At 39.0% G+C, this 21,228-nt stretch overlaps 1 non-coding gene across 1 annotated transcript; it reads left to right on the forward strand.

The window, feature by feature from the left end:
- Positions 1-221: 221 nt before the first annotated feature.
- On the forward strand, positions 222-328 carry LOC128287068 (small nucleolar RNA R71). The gene has a single exon (XR_008277768.1). It is a non-coding gene; the product is annotated as a small nucleolar RNA R71 (small nucleolar RNA).
- The last annotated feature ends 20,900 nt before the right edge of the window (positions 329-21,228 follow it).

Below are 21,228 nucleotides of genomic sequence, written 5' to 3' on the forward strand. Positions count from 1 at the left end.
AGAGCATGGTGACCGAATCGACATTAAAAACGTCAGCTATTTTTGTTGGCTTTGTTCTTATGACTTACCACTGATAATTATTCAGTGACATCTCTTCTATAAATTCATAAGCAGCTTCAGGTGTCTTATTTTTGATGGTTTCGCCAGCAACTGCGTCGATCATCTGTTGATTCGAAGGATTCAGACCATTATGAAACGTTTGAACCTGTAGCCAAAGTGGTAACCCATGGTGAGGGCACCTTCTCAAAAGGTCATTGTATCTCTCTCATGCATCGTAGAGTGTTTCTAAATCCATCTGCCCAAAAGAAGAGATATCATTACGTAATTTAGCCGTTTTAACAGGTGAAAAATATTTTAATAAAAATTTTTCGGTTATTTGTTCCCAAGTAGTGATTGACCATTGTGGTAACAAATTCAACCACTGTTTAGCTCTGTTTCTCAATGACAAAGGGAATAACCAAAGGTGAATGGCGTCACCAGAAACTCCATTAATTTTAAATGTATCACATAGTTCCAAAAAGTTTGCCAAGTGAGTTGGGATCTTTGTCCTGCAAAATATCAAACTGGACAAATTGCTGTATCATTTGAATTGTGTTAGGTTTCAGTTCCTGTTAAAGAAGGTTTAGCATAATCATACATAGTATATGGAGCAGGATTCTAATTAGCAACAATTGCAGGAGGTAGCGGGTTTTCTTGGTTTTCAACCATCTCCTCAGTTGTGGTTGAAGTATCATCCTCTTGCTCTTCTTCTGTGTATCGTAAGCTTCGCCTTATTTCTCTTCAGTTTTTGCAAACTATGCTGTCGATCTCGCCGTTAAAAAGTAATGGTCCCGACGGGTTTTTTCTAGTCATAAACTAGAAAAAAAATTGTGAGAAGAAAATAAATGAAGAATTAGAAAAGAGAATAAAAATTTTAATTGCAAAAAAAGTAAAATGGCTAAAGTAATAAAAATTGAGTGTTCCTAATATCCTAGTTCCCTGGCAACGACGCAAAAAACTTGATACATGATATTCGCGACAGGTTTTAAATATTTATAATTAATCATTCTTGAAACTAACTTTTATCACGATGAAGGCAAGCGTGCCTATCAAACAGTAGTATAGCTTTAGCAAGACCAGATTGTTGAACCCCAAAGGAACCAAGAGTACTAGTAATTACTTTTTTTTTATTATCTAGCCTAAAAATTAAGGGATTTGTTTATCTAAATTAATTAACTAAACTAAGAGTGTACAGAGAGAAATTGGAGAGAAGATTTTGGGAAAATTTGATTGATTAAGACAATACCCAAGGAAAAATCCACCTAGACTTTACTTATTATTTGACTCTGAACCAGACGATTTATTCATTTGACTTGATCCGTAGAAATCCCTAAGTTATATTATTATCTCTCTCGAGACTAATAACGTCTAACCCTTGGTTGATTAACTGAAATCTCTTTCTAATTAATGCCCTAGTGTTGCATTAACTCGATCTATGGATCCCCTTATTAGGTTTCACCCTAATCCGGCGAAATCTTATCACCTTATCTCTAGGCGTGCAATCAACTCCGCTTAATTACGACAAATTTACTCTTAGGCAGGGTCATTTCTCCTCTAAATAAGAGCATTAACTTGAATCAATATCTTGGAATATTAAAACAAGAATTAAGAACACATAATTAAGAACAAGTCAAATATTTATCATACAATTCAGATAATAATAACAAGATCTGTCTTAGGTTTCATTCCCTTTAGATATTTAGGGTGTTTAGTTCATACTTATGAAAAAAAAAATCTCACACGAATAAAGATAACAAAATATAAAGAAAACCCAAAACCCTTAAATGGAAATTGAAGGGAGATCTTTAGTTTTGACGATGAATCCGGCTTCTGAGATGGATCAATCTGCTTCCCTTGAGTAATTCCTTGCCTCCTACTCTATGTCCCCCTTCCTAAGTGCCTCTTCCGGTGTTTAAATAGGCTTTAGAATGCCTAAGAGCCCTCAAAATTGACCTTTTCCGAATAGGGTTATACTTGGGCTTGGCAGGGACACGCCCGTGTGCGATTACTCCAGCCCGTGGTCAAGGCTGTTGAATAGGCACGGGCATGTAGTCTACCTGTGTAAGTCGTGCTTCGATCCTGCCAAATGGACATGGCCGTGTGAGACGCCCGTGTGAGGAAGTCCAGGCTGTGTTGATTTCCCATGTGGGTACATTTTCTCCGTTTTCGGCCCGTTTCTCGCTCTTTGTACTCTCTTATGCTCACCTTAGTATAAAACATGAAATTAAAGGATTAGGAGCATCGAATTCACCAAATCTAAGGAGAAACCATCCAGAAATGTGCTAAGCATGGGATAAAAATATGTATAAATTACGGTTTATCACTTCCAATCCAAGACAGCCTCAATTTTCTGAGGATCAACCCTAATCCCCTTAGCTAATACCACATGACCAAGAAACGTTACCTCTCTTAACCAGAATTCACCCTTGCTGAACTTGGCGTATAGTTGTTTCACCCTCAAATATTGTAGAACTACTCAGAGATGTTCATCATGTTCCACATCAGTCCTTGAGTACACTAATATGTCATCGATAAATACTACAACAAACTGATCCAGATAAGGTTGAAATACTCTGTTCATCAGATCCATAAATGCTGCTGGTGCATTTGTCTATCCAAAAGGCATTACCAAGAACTTACAATGACCATAACGAGTCCTAAACGCCGTCTTGTGCACATCAGACACCTTAACTCTCAGTTGATGATAACCCGACCAAAGATCTATTTTAGAGAATACCGATGCCCCTCACAGTTGATCGAACAGATCATCAATCCTTGGCAGAGGGTATTTGTTCTTAATGGTCAGCTTATTGAATTGCTTGTAATCGATGCACATATGCATGGATCCATCCTTCTTTTTCACAAACAAAACTGGTGCTCCCCATGGAGACACACTAGGTCAGATAAACCCATGGTCCAGTAACTCTTATATCTGGGCCGTAAGCTCCACAAGCTCCTTTGGTGCTATTCTATAAGGGGCGATGGAAGCTGGAGTTGTACCAGGAAAGAGCTCAATCCCAAACTCCACTTTACGCTCTGGAGGTAACCCTGGTAGCTCTTCAGGAAAGACATCTAAAAAATCCTTGACCATTCTAATATCCTTTACCGAAGAGTCCCCAACATCTAAAACACTGACGTAAGCTAAGAACGCCTCACAACCCTTGCGAGTCAAATTTTCGGCGCTTAGTGCAGAAATTACATTACTCAAATAGTTCTGTCGTTCCCCAATTACCATTACCTCCTCATCTGCCTCAGTTCTCAGTACAACCTACTTAATGCACAATCCAAGCTTACCCGATGTTTAACTAACCAATCCATGCCTTGTATTAGGTCGAATTCTCCGAAAGGCGGCTCCATGAAATCGGCGAGAAAAACAACTCCTTGTATCCCCAAGGGAACATCTCTAAACAACTTATTTACACGTACAGACTGTCTCAGTGGACTTAGAACAGTATTCCACTTGGAGTATTCTCAACCGGAATCCCCAATTTATCAGTAACAGTGCAAGCAACATAAGAATGGTAGATCCTATATCTATTAATACAGTATAAGGTACTTTATGGATAAAGAACGTACCCGTTATAACATCTAGAGCATCCCCGTATTTTTGGTGACGTACAGCATAAACCAGTGCCGGCTACCTCGCCTCAGTGTAACCAGCACCTCTGCCCAGTGCTCCACGACCACTGCCCAAACCAATACCACCCCTGGCCTGACCACGGCCTTTCGATGGCTACTGAACACCTCTCTGCAGTTGACCCGTACCCATACCAGTAGCTTACATCTGATCGGGCTACCGTGGACAATCCTTAACCCGATGCTCCAATGATCCACAACTCAAACATGCAACCAACTTCCTTCAACACTCAACCTAATGACGTTTTCCATAATCAGCACAGAATTACGGTCTAGCAGTAGCAGCAGTAGCAACAGGGGCCCTAACCCTTATTGGGTCCATCAGCTCTGGGGTTTTTTCTCAAACCACTGAAAAGAATTTGAAGGCTTAACATCCCTCTTACCTCTTCCTTTCTCTCTGTTCTGGCACTAAGCGCGCGCCACATCCTCGGCGATTTTTTCCTTGTCAACCAGTACTGCAAAATCTCGCTCCCTCTAAGGAGCTATCAGAACCCTTAAACTATCTTTGAGGCCATCCTTAAATCGAACACATAGCTCGTATTTTGTTGCCACCATCCCACGTGCATAGCGGCTCAATTGTAAAAATTCGGCCTCATATTCAACCACTGTCCTATCTCCCTGAGTTAAATTTAGAAATCCCCTTCTACGGGCATCCACATAGCTGGCACCCACATATTTAGCCTGGAAAGTAGTCTTGAAAAGATCTCAGGTCAAATGATCGGCTTGAGTGCCCTCTTTGACGGTAAGCCACCACTAGTAAGCCTCGTCTCTCAAAAAAGATACTACACCTTTTAGCTTCTCATCAAGGGTGAAGTCAAGGTCATCCATGATCCTTTCTATGGCCTCCATCTAATATTCAACCACATTAGGGGCAACACTAGCAATACCCCTGAATATCTCTACCCTATTAGACCTAAGTCGTTCCATAATCGACCCACGACCCACATTACCAGCACTAGGCCCAGCAACACTTTCCAGAATTCTCAACATCGCTTGGGACAATGCGTCGTCCCCATCCACTCGATATTGAGACCCTATCTCAACCGTAGGTGAAGCTGGTGCCCTTCTAACTTCTTTATTAGGTTGGTGTCCAAAAGACGAAGACCTAACCCGAGAACCTCCACGGCCTCTGCCTCGACCTCTACCACGAGTACCTCTAGTTTCCATTATCCACTCGCGCTTTTATCTGTATTAAAAGTTTTATGCCAGCTAGTTATAATTCCAGTGTTTATTACAGATGTTTTATGAACAGTATTATTTCAGAGTTTGTTTTCGCAATTCACCGTTTGAAGTTTACTCTAACTAAAGACTTTTTCGTACATTTTTTACTACCTAAAGTAATATAAAAAATATTTTAGTAAAAACAGTCAGAAGACTTACAGGATCGACGCGGAGAGTCGGTGTACCACTCTTTCAGTAAAACATTTCCACTGTTTTGAAAACCCAAACCCACAGTCGAGTTTTACAACTTGGCTCTGATACCACAGATGTAACATCCCAAACCCGGCCTAAACATTATGGTCGAATCTGTGATGTGACATTAGAGTGTTTTTCCAAAGCACAAATTGACAAAAATCCGTTTTTCATAAAAAATTCTTTAGATTCTAAATAAAAGGTTAGGATGACTAGTTCCTTGTGAAAACTCAAGTTATTTAAGCAAAATATTAATTATATTAGTCTCTCGAATTTTAAAACAGTGTTTGTTGCGGAAGCTTTTAAAACGTATGGCATAAGCGTGATGATTTCAGAAAAACATTGGTTTGTGCTTTCTTGAAAATACGAGTTCTATTACTAACAAGTAAAAATTAAAGTAATTAAATACCCAAATTAAAATAAACTTTAAAAGGTGTTATTACATAACGAAATCCTAATATCAAATAAAATCTAAATTATGGTATATTAAATAAATTAACTATGTTGAGTGGCCACCTTCGAGTCCTCCGTCGCCTCGATTTGTCTAAGCTTTGGGATTTCCTGCACAAACAACAGATGGGTGAATTTACGAAAACTAAGTGTGTGAAATCCCAAAATAACAAACAATCAGAGTAAATGCAATTTGGGTCTAGGCCCGTTAGTTCCAGTTATGGCCTTAGCCTCTTTTTTCAGTAACAGTATTAGTTTGGGCCCGAGCCCATTTAATAATAGAGGTAGTTTGGGCCTTAGCCCATTTCAATACAGTATGCAAACAAAGAATCCTACCCAATCCAACTGCTACACACCATCTCCTTACTAGCTTTACACACCATATGGGGATAAAATCGACCCACACAACCCAACACACCAAGTCATACCGATTTTTGTACTAAACAGTATTTGCAGCAGAGCTGTTAGTAATAGGCTTGTAGCATTTCAGTACACTTCCTCCAAAATCATATATCCCACCCCATGTAATGCAACATAATATCATACGTGTATGCAGAAATGTTATGCTAAAAAACAGTCATACATAATACAGCGGTATTTTAGTCAATTTACCTCATAGGGGTATAATGGTCATTTCATCAGTATAGGGTCAAAGTATACCTAACGACCCAACAATAGGTCCACAGTCGTCTTAGGTGACCCATGCAACCTTAATAGTCAAACAGTGATAATTGGCCTTCAGCCCTTATTGCGGGCCCATGTGGGTCCATACACTCATATGGCCCACTAGCCCAAAAATGGCCTTAACCGTGTAGTTTACATAGCCTAGTCCACAATCTACCACACTTTGTGCGATTTTTCCATATAGGGCCCATGGGCCCATTAGGCCCACACGACCTAGTTCGGCCCAAACTGGCCCAATACCGTTTTAGCCCATGAAATCGATCATGGCCAATTTGTCAACCACACGGCCTCATTTTACTACTCGGCCTGCCACCGGGCAACCACATGCCAGTGTGGTGTTGACAACCCACTTTTCGGCTTTTCGGCTTTTTGCCGATATATGCTAATACCAGTGTGATTACACACACCTATTAGCGAGAAGTGCTAGCAGTCTACGAGTACCGATCCTGTATTCATTCAAGGCATTCAATTAGCCGTTTAACATTAAGGTACTCACCCTTCTCTAAATTACTTAATCTCAAAGCATAGATACCTGCCTTGAATGAACCAAGAGTGGTTTAATCCACTTAAGCTGTCGAAATATTATTGATCTTCAAAACCACTAGCCAATCGACTATACAAGAAAGTGTTAGCCACATGATTAGTGCAATGGAGAAGGAAAAAATAAGAGGAAATTGAAAGAGTAGGAACCAACCAGGGACCTTCCGAAAACGCAGGATCACTTCAGAGAAATAGGGCAGTCGGCCTATACACACCACGAAAACCGAAAGAACATCGAATAAAAGGGACAAGGTGGTACAACAGTACTCCTAGCACAATGGCAGAAAAGAGAAAATGTTAACCGAAGATCATAGAGCAGAGGCGAAATAAAAAGAGAAAACCCCAGGCACTTACTGATTGTCAGTGAATACTCAAACCCAGCCACAAAAGCAAAGTCGAGAGAGGAGAGTGTGAAGTAGTATTCGACAAAACTACCAACTAGAGAGAGATGGTAACCAAATCGATCAAAGGAAAAGAGATGGGGAAGTATTCTGCTAGAATAAAAACAGGAGGAGAGAATCGAAGACTGAAGAGAGGGGGAGAGTAGATGTGTTTGGTTTACACAAGTACTTGACCAAAACTGAAAGAATCAAATTAGAAGAGAAAATACCAAAAAGGTTAAGGCCAAATTTGGCTATCAATCACGTAAGGAACAAAAGAGAGGGAGAAAGAAACATAATAGTTACCGAAAAGGGAGAAAAGAGTAAAGTTGGCAATTTCGGCACCAAAAGCATAAGACTGAAATGACCAGAAGGAAACCCACTTTCGGCCAACTACTTCCACTCCTCAAAGATCTCCCCGAATCTCTCATTTCATCCCTCAGTTGAAAAATTCAAACCCTTTCAAACTCCTTCCATCAATTCGGTCACACACTCTAACCTCCCCAGCCTCTATCCAAATCCCCCTTCTTCCTCCTTCTATCTCTCCATGCTGCCCACTCCCTTTCAACCACTCACACTACAGAGTTTCGATCAACCCCAACCTTTTACATTACAAGAGTAGCAAAATAGAACATCTTTGCACACAGAAGGCTCGAACTCAAGACCTCTAGGTACACTCCACAAGCCATTTTCCACTAGGCTAGCAAACCTTTTTCTATCATATAATACTCTCTTTAATTTAAGATGCCTACTATAAGAAGACAAAGGTTTATTCAAGTAGGAGTAAAAATTGCTCAAGCCAAGGCTTGAACCCAAGACTTCCCAGACACTCTTAGAGCACCAAACCACTAAGGCAACCATACATCCATGTCGCACACACAAAATAATTTTTATTAGGGTTTTCGAGATTTGGGGCGTTACAGTCAAACTTGCATAGAACTCTCGGACTAGTTTGTTCCCACTTGAGAGCATTGATTGTGTTTCTACTTGGAAGAGGGACAACCATCAAATCATTACTCTTCAAATTAAAACCTTTTTCTGGCATCATAGGTTGATACTTGAAAATTGAATCAAATCTCTCTTTTACTTCTTCATCGATCACAATCGGGTTTTTAGGAGCAGTATTCGACGATCTAGTTCTTTTACAAGACATGGTATTTTCTCGAAAAGTCGGCAAAGTTCTGCTTATAGGGGAAGAAGAGAAAACGGCAAGTGGGTAGGATTTGCTTCAGCGAACCATGTGACGACAAAGAGGTTGTGGCGACAAAGGCAACGTGTGGTAGCAATGGTGGTGTGCGGCGGCGATAGTGGCTACATGCAGCAGTGACGTTGATGCTCCGGTAATTCTCTTACGGCGACATTAGGTGGTTTCGGCAAAACAAAAGAGATGGACTAGGGGTTTCTTTCGGGATTTGAGACTAGCGGTGCAAGAAGGAAATTTAAGGATTTTTAGGGTTATCCAAATTTCTTTAAGGGATATAAAAATTAGTAGAATGAAGAAGGGTTTATATAGAGAAAACTAGGGCAACATGTAGAAAAAACTTAGCTACATTAAAGTTACTTGGGAAGCAAGCAATTGAAGTGGCGGCAATAGGCATGGATTTTCCCCCCTATCTGCTGTCTTGGGCCTTAAATTCAGACTATATTTACAAACTTATTCAACAAAGAGAAACTAATAATTTGACCCCTTTTTATTAATATAAACATTTTAAATTAAACAAAATAAATTAAACTAGAAAAAAAAACATTTTAACTCTTAATTAGAAAATTTCTTCTTAACAAATTACATTAAATTAATTCCGAAGAAAGGTTGGAGGGGTCACAGTGGTCCCGCTTAAGTTCCAATCTCCTTAGACAGAATTAATTAAATGTACTAATTTAGGAAAATAAATTCTAATTATTTATTTATTTACAAAATGAGTTCATGAAAAATCAAGGGTCTATTACTTTGAACAAGGATTCAACTCGCTCAACGTCACCATCCCAATAATGCTTGAGACATTGACCATTAACTTGAAACATACCTCCGTAATTGTCATATAATTCAATAGCTCCATAAGGATAAACTCGATAGATGGTGTAAGGTCCTTTCCATCGGGATTTCAGCTTCCCAGGAAATAACTGTGACAGCCCTAAATTGACCCTAGTCGGAAAGTGGTTTCATGACTGCTAAACCGAGTCATAAAAATAATTAACCGTCATAGTTGATGCTCATTATATGTACATATGCATGTGTGAAAATTTCATGTTTGGATTTTGTTAATTGTAAGTGAATTTTATCAAATAGGACTTGTGTGAGAAAATTTAGAAATGTGCTAGGCAAATGTAAAGTGGTCTATTAATGCATGTTGTGAAAATGATGGGTTTGCATGTCAATTTACCCAAAATTTAAGCATGGTGGCCGCCATGCTATGAGTGGAAACATGTTGCAAACATGTTGGGTTAGTGGTTATGTTAGAAAGAATAAAATAATGAAAAAAAAGGAATATGATGAAAACAAAGGAAAAAAAAGTGTCCATCCTTTCACATTTTTCTTCCTTGGTGAATGTTCTAAGAAGAAGGGGGAAGCTTGAGAAAATCAGCTATGGTAGTTTGCTAGACTAAGGTATGTTTGATGTTGTCCATGAGATTCATGCATGTTTTAGTTGTTAGTTTGAGTTCTACCTAGCCCATGGTTTAAATCTTTGCTATGGGATGGAGATGATATTCGACCATGGGTGTTGTCTTCTTGGTTGATGTTTGATGTTGTGGTGATGAGGCATGAAGATGAGTTAAGTTTCGCTAAGGTGGATTTGTGTTGATGTCATTTGCATGCTAAGTGTGAAGCTTTGTAATGATACATGTGTATGGTGCTTTTGATGTTGTGAATGGAAGTAGTGGAAAAGTAAAAGAAAATTTATGTAGAAATGTGGTATATGTGGATTTGTAGGATATTATAAATATATGTGAAGCCATGCTAGATTAGGAAGAATTCGGTCAAGTGTTCATGAGATGAAATTTTGTGTTTAGGTGAATTAAAGATGATAGTATTGTTGATATCATGTATATATGTATGCATATTCGGCCATCAAATTAAGAGCATAGGTGATGTTGAGTCTAAGCTTTGAACATTCGGACATATATATATATATATATATGCATGTGTGATTGAATTATTGATAGTAGGGCGATAGCATATGGTTATTAGTTGAATAGCTCAAAAACATATGGTAGGAAGATAAGAATTAGTCATGTATCTCCTATGATATGAAATCATTAATATTTTGATATAAATATTTAGCAAGACGGTTAAACTAGTTAATTTGTTGATTAAGCTCAAGAAGTTAAAGGAGGAGAATCAAGCAAAGGCAAAGGAAAGGACATCGAGTAGCCAGGGTTAGAACCGTTTTACCCAACACAAGGTAAGTCATTAAGCATATAGTTGGTATTGATTTAAATGATCGTAATACCTATGCAATTGTGGTTAATGAGATGAAATGTATACAAATGAATATGTATGTAGAGATGAAATTGTCGAATGTAAAAAGGAAGTGAAGCGTATAGAGTGGCTGGTTTTCGGCACTAAGTGTGCGGGCAATAAGTGTTCACGGTTGTGAGATTGGCACTAAGTGTGCGGGCTTGAAATGCATGGCACTAAGTGTGCGAGTTTAAAGTACATGGCACTAAGTGTGCGTGGTTGATTATTAAGCACTATGTGTGCGAACCCACTATATATATATATTTTCTATCAATTATTTATATTAAGGGTGCGACCTTACCGAGTCGATTTCGGACAGCGGAAAGGGTAAGTACCTTGAGTTAAATGGCTAATAGGTGCTATGTTTATATTTGGAGTTGAGCGTGGTAAGTTTTGAACCTATGTGATGATTATAATTGAAGTCACGTACATAAGGTTCATGGTGGAATAGGTGAAAGTTCGCTTAGTTGTATGATTGTAACGAAAATAAAATGATGTATGGAAATGCCTCAATTATTCTATTGAATAGCGTATGAAATGTCAATGTAGGACTTGGAATGAGATTGAATCGTAAGGTCTAAGAAACTATGGCATAGTTCGGTATGGATGGAGTACTTAGCCTCATTTCGTTGTTTCCTCTTGTGAAAATTTTATTAATGGATGGTAGTGTAATGCTTATGACTTCTTGAGTTATATACTCATTCGGTGTTTGCTTGTCACCTATTTTAGGTTTCTTGGACTCGACTTTTTGCGTATTCGGGACCGTCATCGAAGTCATCACACCGGCTAGCAACTTTTGGTATTTTCTTCTTAGTTGGTCTAGGAGAACATTTCGGCATGTATAGGCTATTATGTTTTGTTGAAATTTGGTATGTAAACTTTTAGCCATACGAAAATGGCATAAATGTTCGGTTGGAATTGGTTCTATGATGTTTGGACACAAGTCTTGGTAATTCGGTTTTGGTTGAGTATTGGTTGAGGCCTACTCAATTATTATGCCATACGTCATGGCTGATTATTTTCGGTGTTATATTCATGATTTAGTAATAGTGTAGTGGGGAGATGCTCGGTGATGATTAGCCTTTGGCATGGCTAGTCATGGTCATAAATTGTGACATGTATGATGAATTATTAGTTAGATCAAGGAAAAATCATGAAATAGGCATAGTTTGTTTTAGTAACAGATGCTGACAGCAGCAGTGATGTGAGATTGAAAAATCACTAAAAATAGTACAAATGGAATTAAATAATGAATAAATTATGACATCGAAGCTTGATGAGTCTATTTTCATATGGAAGAAACGAAACGACCATATGAGCTGTATGTTAGGAGTTAATTAAATTCGTGTGAAACAGGGCCAGAGCCATTTCTGGATCCCCTATTTTGATTTAGAAAATTCACCGTAAATTTTATCGAGATAATTAGAGGTCGTGCCTTATATGTAAAAATTCATTATCGAGTCTAGTTTCATTAGAGACAAACGGAATAGGTATTGAAGCCCTGTACAGGGAGATATTTAAATTGTAAGATATAGAGGTCAGTGTAGTCGAACCTTGAAACATGGGAGACTTTAACAAATAAACTGTACTAATTGGCCCAACAAAAAAATTCTACAAAAATTCCCCCATATAGATATATGAGTCTAGTTTTGGGGAAAATTTACGGAATTGGATTTCGAGTTTCAGAACTCAAAATATGATTTTTAAAGCGACCATGATACTTAGCCAGCTTGCCTGGAACAAAAAAAAAAATAGGGGGAAATAAATGAAGTAAGCCGGTAACACCTCGTGTTCGATTTCCGGTAACGGCCATGAGTTCGGGGTGTTACAATAACTTCATCCTTTAATTAAACAACAAAACCTTCTGACCTTCTTTAAACTCGCAAGGTCGTATATGACTATCATGCCATCCTTTTGATCTTTCTTACACATTTTGGCATTCTTAATGGAAAACAACCTCAACCCCAATTGTAACATCCTTCTCTCACCAGCTTGCTTAAGATCAAAATTCAACTTCTTCAAAGTCCAGTGAGCTCTATTCTCCAACTCTAATGGCAAATGACATACTTTCCTAAAAACCAACTGATAAGGAATCATTTCTAACGGTGTCTTAAATGTTGTTCGATAGGCCCATAATGCATCATTGAGCTTTCAAGACCAATCTTTTCTGCTAGGGTGTACTACCTTTTCAAGGATACCTTTGATTTCACGGTTCACTCTTTCAACTTGCCCATTAGACTGAGGGTGATAGGCAGTAGCAATCTTATGCTTCACATCATATTTGTCAAGTAACCACTTAAGCCTTTTATTCACAAAGTGAGAACCTGCATCACTAATAATAGCTCTTGGTGTCTCAAATCATGTAAACACATGCTTATGTAGGAATCGCATGACTACCTTAGAATCATTTGTAGGGTATGCTTCAGCTTCAACCCATTTGGACACATAATCCACAGGAACTAAGATTTATTTGTTCCCATACGAAGAAAGAAATGGTCCTAAGAAGTCAATGCCCCATACGTCGAATAATTTAATCTCTAAAATATTTGTTAAGGGCATTTTATTCCTTCATGATATATTTTCGGTTCCTTGACAATTATCGCAATTCTTTACATAAACATAAGAATCTTTAAATAGTGTAGGCCAAAAGAAACCTGCTTGCAAAATCTTTGCTGCAATACGTGCACCACCAAAGTGTCCTCCACTTGAAGATGAATGACAATGATATAAGATCTTAGCAATCTCACTTTCAGCTACACACTTTCAGATTATATTATTTGCATACTGTTTAAACAAGAACGGGTCCTCCCAGAAATAATATCGACTATCATGTTGGAATTTCTTCCTTTCTTGGTATGTCATTTCTTGAGGAATTATTCCATATGCAAGATAATTGGCAAAATCAGCAAACCAAGGTGTTTCATGAATTTAACTCACATCAAACAAGTGCTCATCTGGGAAATTCTCGTTGATAAGCACATGTGATCGAGTTACCTCATCTTGCTCCAACCTCGACAGATGATCAACTTGATTTTCAACACCTTTTCTGTCTTGGATCTCAAAGCCAAATTCTTGGAGTAAAAGTATCCAACGAATTAGCCTCGGTTTCGCATCTTTCTTTGTGAGCAAGTATTTAATGGCCACATGGTCAGTAAATACTGTAACTTTGGTACCTATAAGATATGAGCGGAATTTGTCAAAAGCAAAAACTATAGCAACTAGTTCCTTTTTAGTTACCGTATAATTGAGTTGGGCTCCCCTCAAGGTTCTACTGCATAGTAAATGGGGTGGAACACTTTATTTTTTCTTTGACGTATCACAGCTCCAACAGCATAATCACTTGCATCGCACATCAACTCAAAAGGTGTGCTCCAATCGGGTGTAATGATTATTGGGGCTAAGATTAACCATTTTTTCAGCTCTTCAAAAGCTTCTAAAAATGCTTTGTTAAAATCAAACATTGCATCTTTCTCTAACAACAAACACAACGGTTTAGAAATTTTTGGAAAATCTTTAATAAACCTTCGGTAAAAATCGGCATGGCCTAAGAAACTTCTGACTCCTTTCACATTCATTGGGGTCGGTAATCTTTCAATTATGTCCACATTTACTTTGTCGACTTCAATTACTTTCTTTGAAATTTTATGCCTTAAGACAATCCCTTCCTTAACCATAAAATGGCATTTCTCCCAGTTAAGGGCAATATTCGTCTCTTCGTATCTCTTCAGTAACTTAGCCAAATTACTCAAACAAATATCATAAGTGTTACCAAAAACAAAAAAAATCATCCACAAAAACCTCAACAAAATTTTCGACCATATCAGTGAATATTGCCATCATGCATCATTGAAAGGTTGCAGATGTATTGCATAAACCAGAAGCATTCGCCTAAAAGCAAACATACCGTACGGACAAGTAAAATTTGTTTTATGTTGGTCTTCTGGAGCTACAACTATTTGGTTATATCCCAAATAACCATCTAAAAAATAATAGAATTCATTACCTGCAAGTCGATCTAACATCTGATCCATAAAAGGAAACGGAAAACGGTCATTCTGAATGGCTTTATTTAGCATTTTTTTAGTCAAGACAAATTCTCCAACCAGTAACAGTTCTTGTTGGGATCAATTCGTTACGCTCATTCTCAATAATCGTAATTCCACCTTTTTTCGACACACATTGTACCGGGCTTACCCACGAACTATCTGAAATAGGATAGATGATTCTTGCATCTAGCCATTTGATCACTTCCTTTCTCACAACTTCCTTCATAATAGGATTGAGCCTCATTTGCCCATTAATTCGAGCTTTTTCACCTTCCTCTAGAATAATTTTATGTATGCAAAATGAAGGGCTTATACCTCGAATATCAGCTACAGTCCAACCAATTACTTTCTTAAATTTATTTAGAATAGAAATTAGTTGCTCCTCTTGATCTTTTGTCAGTTCTGCTGGAATAATCACAGGCAAAGTGGAACAATCACCTAAATAAACATATTTCAAATGGAAAGGAAGTACATTTAGTTCGAGTGTAAGTGGTTCTTCAATTGAAAATTTGGGTTGCACAAATTCTCTGACTTCCAACTCTAATGGTTCAAACCATGTAGATTGAATAAAAGTTCTCGGATTGGCTTCCACTAGAACCATGTTTTCTTCACTTTCTTCATCCTCCAAAGGGTCAAACCCTAAGGCCTTCTCCGATAGATCTTCTTCAAAATTGCTTTCCATATAAATTAAGGTTCTATCTATTCCATAACTGAACACTCTTCTGTCGGATCAAGAAATTTCATCGCTTTAAGAATGTTAAAAGTTGCCTGATCATCTTGAACATGCATGGTGAGTTCGCCTTCTACACATCAATTAACGTTCTTCCTGTGGCTAGGAGAGGTCTCCTAAGGATAATTGACACTTCCTTATCTACTTCAAAATCTAGAATAACGAAATCAGTATGAAAAATAAATTTATAGACTCTCACCAAAACATCTTCGATCTTTCTTTCGGGGTATGCTAAAAATCGATCCGTTAGCTGGAGCGTCACAGTTCTAGGTCTTACTTGTCCTATCCCTAGCATCATGAAAATAGACTTAGGCATCAAGTTGATACTTGCTCCTAAGTCACACAAAGCTTTACCACAGTAAGATTCACCAATGCTACAAGGTATCGTAAAGCTTCCTAAATCCTTCAATTTCGGTGGTAGCTTGTTCTGCAGGAACGCACTGCACTATTTTGTCAAGGCGACAGTCTCATACTCACTATAACACCCTAACGCGGCCTAAACGTTATGGTCGAATCTGTGATGTCACATTGAAATGTGTTTTGAAAAATATTATTCGATTCGAAAAGTCTGTACTATATCAAAACTCTTGTAGTGATCTTTTACAAACTTTTAGGTATCTTGGTCGTTGAGGAAAAAACTCAAGTAAGTTTAGCATACGTTAATTATTTTGGGTTGTTGTTACACTTTTAAAACAATAATGGTTGTTGTGGAAGCTTTTTGAAATAGGTTGTGATAGCATGGTGTTTTGAAAAATATTTATCTTTTTGAAAACTTGCGTCCTACTACTAGTAGATATAAATCAAAATACGTAAATCCCAAATTAAAGTAAAATCTAAAAAGGCCTTATTACATAAAAATTACCCAAATTAAATAGCTTAAAGAAAAAAAGTTTAAAATAGCAGCAAAAGCAGTTGTGTGGCTTCATCAAGTCCCTCGTGGCACCGACCCACCTAAGGATTACCTGCACAGGAGAGCAGAAGGGTGAGTTTATGAAAAAATCAGTGTGTATTCCCTTATTAAATAGAAAATCAATCATACCAAAGGCAAATACAGTTTAGGCCTAAGCCCATATCAGTAATAGTCCACTAACAGTTAGGGCCTTAGCCCAATATAGTATTAGTAATATAGGCATATCGATCATTTTACCTCATAGGGGTATAACAGTCATTTCATCAGTATGGGATCTAAGTATACTTACCAGCCCAACAATAGGTCCACAGCCATCTAGGGAGACCTTTGCAACCTTAACAGTCAGTTAATGGAAAATAGGCTCAAAGCCCACAATACGGCCCATGTGGGCCCACACGCTCGTGTGGCCCACAAAGCCCAAAAATGGCCATGGCCGTGTAAACTACACAGCCTATCCTAATAATCTCTACACATTCGTGTCGTTTACCCATGTGGGGCCCATGAGCCTATGGGGCCCACACGGCCCATTTCGACCCAACGTGGCCCAAAACGACCTAAACCCATAAAATCGCTCATGGTGGCATCTACGATCGAACGCCTACATTTTGTACTTTTGATTCACCACACGAGTGACTACACGCTCATGTTGCGACACTAGTCAAGTTTTTCGACTTTTGCCGATTTATGATTATAGCTGTGTGATTACACACCTGTTTGCGAAAACGAGCGAATTAGCCCACGTGCACTCCAACCTATTAGAACAGAAGCTTCTGCTAAGTACCTAACCCACGAGTTGAAAGAAACCCTAATAGAAACTTCTTTAAAAGATTACTTACTATCGCCTAACTTGAACAAGAGTGATTTTTGCCCGCTTAGATCGCTGACGAAAGTTGATAACAGACTCCTTGATGACTATCTACATGATAAGTGAAACTATAATTCATATTGCTTATACACAAGGGTTGAACAATGCATACCCACAAAAATGGAATGAACCATTCGGCCAAGACTGAAGAATCCCATGTCAAAATGCCTCAGTTCAAAATAATACCAATGAATAGCGTTACCTTTGAAAGAGAGATGAGAGGAAGATTGCGATCGTTTCTAAAATACTAGCGAGTTCCTTCACTCTACGAGTTGAACTAAAAACCTGAAAGAACACCATGACCAAGAAAGAAAACAAAATGAGAATCAGCATTCAGGGAAAGGAGGAGAAAAGCCGAAAGAGCAGAGACAAATAGAGACTTACCAATCAGTATTTGGCCACCCACCAGCGAATAGGAAAGGAGTTGAGAGAAAGAGAGAAGAGAGGGAAAGATGAAGGTTCGGCTAAGGCAAAGAACACTAAGAGGAGGAGAGTGATGGAGAGAGGAAAGTTGATCAATCAAAGTACCATAGTGTAGTACAAAACCAAAGTAAGTTAACACGAAACGTACCCGAATGGTCACAAGTAGAAATCGGCTACCACACAAGCACGAACAAAAGAGTGAAAGGAAGCAAAAGAAAATAGCTATCGATAAAGAGAGTAAAAACTAAACAAATTCGGCACTAAGTACCTATGATCGATTTTGGCATAAAGAGAACCCTGCTTTCGACAAACAACTACCACTCCCCTACTTCTTGATCCACTCCTCAAATCTCTCCTCTGACCAACTTAAATTCCTTTCAAACTCCTCCTGAAATTCGGCCACACACTCCCCTACTTCTCAAACACTCTTATCGTATCATTAGATTAGAGTTCTACTAGTACTCAACCTCCTACACGGCACAGCAACAAAATTAAATACTCCCTGTGCAACACAGAACTTGAACTCAAGACCTTTAGCAGTAATGACACGCCACTTACCCTTTGGCCAACAGGCTCTTTCTGTCTTGCTCTACTCACATTAATTTAAAAGTCTACTAACTAAACGCAAGGGTAAACTTCCTAAAAACAAAGTTTTTGCAAAAGCCCAAGCTTGAACCCAAGACCTCACAGGCGCTTCCCGGGACACTTAACCACTGAAGCAGACATGCATTTGTGTTACACAACATATAGAAAATAATTACCTATATTTTGGGGCATTACAACTTTACCCCTTAAAAGTAAATTTCGGCCTCGAAATTTACCTGGTCAAAGTAGATGAGGGTATTGTTGTCGTATCGCCTCCTCGGGTTCCCACGTGGCTTTCTCAGAACGATGATTATGCCATAGTACCTTAACCAGTGGAATAGGCTTCCTCCTCAGAACTTTCACATCACGGTCTAAAATCTGAACCGGCTCTTTCTCAAAAGTCAGATCTGGCCTAAACTCAATCTCCTCAGTTGAGACGATATGCACAGGATCAGAGCAATATCGCCTCAGCATAGAGACGTGGAACACATCATGAATCCGATCCAACTCTAGAGGTAACTCGAGTTGATAGGCAACCGGTCCCACATGCTTGAATACACGGTAAGGCCAAATGAACCAATTATTTGAAACCTCAGTACCTTCTTCCATGGCTAGACCTTGAGAAAAACTAAGTCTCCCACAAAATATTCAATCTCCTTACGCTTCAGATCCGCATATGACTTCTGTCTGTCAGATGCCTCATTCAGTCGATCTTAAATCAGTCTAACATTGTCTTCGATATCTGAAATCAATTTAGGACCCAGTACTAGTCGCTCACCTAACTCAGTCCAACACGAAAGAGTACGATAACTACGACTATATAATGCCTTGTAAGGTGCCATCTGTATGCTAGACTGGTAGCCATTTTTATACACAAACTCTGCTAACGACAAGTAGTCTTCCCACTACCTCGAAACTCAACCACACAACCCCTTAAAATGTCCTTCAGTATCTGAATCACCCTCTCTGACTGACCATCTTTCTGAGGATGGAATGCAGTACTGAAGTCTAACCTTGTACCCAATGCTTCATGCAACTTCTTCCAGAACCGAGATGTGAAGCGAGCATCCCTATCAGATATTATTGAAATCAGTACCCCATGCAATCTCACTATCTCAGCCACATACAGTTTAGCTAGTTTTTGCAGCGAGTAATCAGTACGAATCAGAATGAAATAGGCAGACTTGGTTAATCAATCCACGATGACCCATACCGAATCCTTCTTAGTAGGCATTAAGGGCAGCCCACTAACGAAGTCCATAGTCACTCTCTCCCACTTCCACAGCGGGATCTTAACTGGCTGAAGCAACTTTGAAGGTAACTAGTGTTCAACCTTAACCTGCTGACAAGTAAGGCATTTACCCACAAAGTCGGTAACTTTTCGTTTAAGACCTGGCCACCAATATAACTCATGAAGGTCTCGATACATCTTATTCTTGCCAAGATGCATAGCATAAGGACTACTATGCGCCGCTTGCAGTATAGACTACCTCATATTAGTGTCCTTCGGTACGCAAACTCTCCCACGAAAATAAAGTACCCCTTCACTATTCAGTCTAAAATCTAAGTTTCCCTTACTCTTAATCTATCGAAATTGAGGACCCAGAGACTCATCCTTCATCTATTTACCCTTAATCTGTTCAATCCACCTCAGTTTAACTTGGAGCTCGGCCAACAGACTACCATTATCAAACAAACTGAGACGAGCAAACATTGCCCTCAGATTTGATATAGCCCTACGGCTCAGTGCGTCGGCCACCACATTAGCCTTACCTGGATAGTATTCAATCGAATAGTCATAATCTTTAAGCAGCTCACTCCATCTATGCTGCCTAAGGTTTATCTCTTTCTGAGTGAGGAGATACCTGAGGCTCCTGTGACCCGTGTAAATGATACACTTCTCACCGTACAAGTAATGCCTCTAAATTTTCAATGCGCACACCACGCGGCCAACTCCAAGTCATGTGTCGAATAGTTCGCTTCATGCGTCTTAAGCTTTCGAGACACATAAGCCACCACCTTACCCCTTGTATCAACACACATCCTAAACTAACACGTGATGCATAACTGTAGACAATAAATTCCTTCCCAGACTTTAGCTGTATTAAGACAAGGGCCTCAGTCAGAACTTTCTTAAGCTTCTCAAAACTTTCTTGCTACTTATCAGTCCAGTTAAATGGTACTCCTTTATGCAACAATTTAGTCACAGGTGCAACAATCAATGAAAACCCTTCCACAAAATGTCTATAACACCCTGTCAAACCCAGAAAACTTCGAATCTCAGATACCGACTTAGGTGGCTTCCAATCCAAAATAGCTTCAATTTTTTGAGGATCAACCCTAATCCCCTTAGCAGATACCATATGACCCAGAAGAGTTACCTCTCAAAGCCAGAATTCACACTTGCTGAATTTAGCGTACTATTTTTTTCCCTTAGAATTTGCAGAACCACTCAGAAATGTGCATCATGTTCATTTTCAGTTCTCGAATACACCAAAATGTCATCTATAAACACCACTACGAATCGATCCAAATAGGGCTGGAACACTCGGTTCATCAGATCCATAAAAGCCACTGGTGCATTCGTTAGCCCGAACGGCATCTCTAGAAACTCGTAATAACCATAACGAGTCCTAAAAGCTGTCTTGTAAACATCAGTCTGCTTAACCCTCAGCTGATGGTACCCCGATTGGAGATCAATCTTAGAGAAGATCGAAGCTCCTCGGAATTGGTCGAATAGATCGTCTATCCTTGGTAGGAGGTACTTATTCTTAGTAGTCAATTTGTTCAGTTACCGGTAATCAATGTACATACACATGGTTCCATCCTTATTTTTCACAAATAAAATCGGTGCTCCCCACGGAGACACACTAGGGTGGATGAATCCTCGGTCCAACAACTCTTGAATTTGAGCTTTAAGCTCCACAGCTCCTTCGGTTCCATTCAGTAAAGGGTGATGGACACCGGAGCTGTACCAGGAAGGAGCTCAATCCCAAACTCAACTTCATGGTTTAGAGGTAACCCAAGTAGCTCATAGGGAAAAAGTTGAAAAATCCCTAACCGTTCTGAT

The sequence above is a fragment of the Gossypium arboreum genome, chromosome 13 (genome assembly GCF_025698485.1).
Source record: "Gossypium arboreum isolate Shixiya-1 chromosome 13, ASM2569848v2, whole genome shotgun sequence".
NCBI lineage: Eukaryota > Viridiplantae > Streptophyta > Magnoliopsida > Malvales > Malvaceae > Gossypium > Gossypium arboreum.